Genomic DNA, 2,500 nt, shown 5'->3' with positions numbered 1-2,500 from the left:
AGCAGCAATAACAGCAGCAGCAATAACAGTATCAGCAGCAATAACAGTAACAGCAGCAATAACAGTAACAGCAATAACAGCAGCAATAACAGTAACAGCAGCAGCAATAACAGTAACAGCAGCAGCAATAACAACAGCAGCAGCAATAACAGCAGCAATAACAGTAACAGCAGCAGGAGCAGCAATAACAGTAACAGCAGCAATAACAGTAACAGCAGCAGCAATAACAGCAGCAATAACAGCAGCAGCAGCAGCAATAACAGCAATAACAGCAGCAGGAGCAGCAATAACAGTAACAGCAGCAATAACAGTAGCAGCAGCAATAACAGCAATAACAGCAGCAGGAGCAGCAATAACAGTAACAGCAGCAATAACAGTAACAGCAGCAATAACAGTAACAGCAGCAGCAATAACAACAGCAGCAGCAATAACAGTAACAGCAGCAATAACAGTAACAGCAGCAATAACAGTAACAGCAGCAGCAATAACAGCAGCAGCAGCAATAACAGCAGCAATAACAGCAGCAGCAGCAATAACAGCAATAACAGCAGCAGGAGCAGCAATAACAGTAACAGCAGCAATAACAGTAGCAACAGCAATAACAGCAATAACAGCAGCAGGAGCAGCAATAACAGTAACAGCAGCTATAACAGTAACAGCAGCAATAACAGCAATAACAGCAGCAGCAGCAATAACAGCAGCAATAACAGTAACAGCAGCAATAACAGCAGCAATAACAGCAGCAATAACAGTAACAGCAGCAATAACAGCATTAACAGCAGCAGCAGCAATAACAGTAACAGCAGCAATAACAGTAGCAGCAGCAATAACAGTAACAGCAGCAATAACAGCAGCAATAACAGCAGCAATAACAGTAACAGCAGCAATAACAGCATTAACAGCAGCAGCAGCAATAACAGTAACAGCAGCAGCAATAACAGCAGCAATAACAGCAATAACAGTAGCAGCAGCAATAACAGTAACAGCAGCAATAACAGCAATAACAGTAACAGCAGCAATAACAGCAGCAATAACAGTAACAGCAGCAATAACAGCAATAACAGTAACAGCAGCAATAACAGTATCAGCAGGAGCAATAACAGTAACAGCAGGAATAACCAGAACTATATGATAACAGATACAACTTTTAATTTAGTAAATTTTGAATTAGTATTATTAGCCTTAAGGTGATGATACACAGGGCAACTTTTTGAGCAATGTTGCTGGGCAATCTTGCCGAGCGATTGTTGCTTGGGAACTTTCCCATTGAAAATGGGCAATAAATTTCTATCTGGATCATTTAGATCGGCCGTGGGCCCTGTGTCTCATCTGGTTGCCCGTTGAGGGCAACATTGCTCAAGAAGTTGCCCTGTGTATCATCACCTTTAGAAGTATTTTCATTGTTAGTTCATGTTTACTAATGTACTCAACTAATGTTCTTATTTAATTTATGTTATAACTTATATTTATAAATTATAAATGTATATTTATATTTTTACGTAATTTTTTATTTATTTTATATTTATAAATGTATTTATTAGATCTATTAGAACAAGGAAAACAGAACCAGCTGAAAGTTTAACATTTTACATTTTAATGCAAAAATTGTATTATTAATATATGTAAATGTAATTATAATTTTAATGATGATACTATTCTTACTATTTTAATGAAATATATTGTTATATTTAATTAATGCATTTAAAAATTGTCTTTATAGTGTGTCTATATATATATGCATTTTCATATGTATTTGTGTATGTATATGTTATCTTTATATGATATATTTAAAAAGCGAGTTGAAGTTGTGATAGTGAACAGATTGAGTTGATCTAAATATGCTTCATAAACACGTCAGGAGTGTGTTGAGATACGAGAGGAGAGAGATTAATAATTCATGCTCCGAGTAAACCTGCTGCACTGCACATCTTTAATTTATACTGTCCACACACACACACACACACACACACACACACACACACACACACACACACACACACACACAGTCAGAGCTTCTCTGTGTTACGTAACAGTTAGACTGACGGATTGGACTCGACATGAGTGAGTGAGAGAGAGAGAGGTGTGTGTGTGTGTGTGTGTGTGTGTGATACAACACTTGACTCAGAACCAGGAAGTGAGCCTCTGATTGACATGTGCAGTGATGATGTCACAGAGTAACACTCATGATGATGTAACGTACGTGTGGAACGATATCTGATCAAACCAGTGTTTATTTATTTAAAAATGTCTTTCTCTTCTGCATTTCACATCTGCTCTCGTTTACTATAGTTTATTATTAATTCTGTCACTTATCACTTATTATGATGCTTATTTGAATAGAAGTGTCTCTTAAAGGGACAGTTCACCCGAAAATGGTCATTGTCATCATTTAATCTCCCTAATCTTCAACCAATGAGCTTCTTTCTCCAGATGGAGATGTTTTGAAGAACGTTGTGAATCAAACAACATTGACTTTCATTGTAATGGACAAAACAAACAG

The 2,500-nt window shown here is 37.0% G+C and overlaps 1 protein-coding gene across 1 annotated transcript in view; it reads left to right on the top strand.

Moving 5' to 3' along the window:
• sh3gl2b (SH3 domain containing GRB2 like 2b, endophilin A1) overlaps window positions 1-2,500 on the top strand; it is a 16,939-nt gene that overhangs the window by 3,152 nt on the left and 11,287 nt on the right. The window lies entirely within an intron of this gene.

The sequence above is a fragment of the Squalius cephalus genome (genome assembly GCF_949319135.1).
Source record: "Squalius cephalus genome assembly, chromosome: 18".
In the NCBI taxonomy this organism is placed as follows: domain Eukaryota; kingdom Metazoa; phylum Chordata; class Actinopteri; order Cypriniformes; family Leuciscidae; genus Squalius; species Squalius cephalus.
The sequence above is the reverse complement of the archived record's forward strand: the minus strand, read 5'-3'. Positions and strand labels throughout refer to the sequence as shown.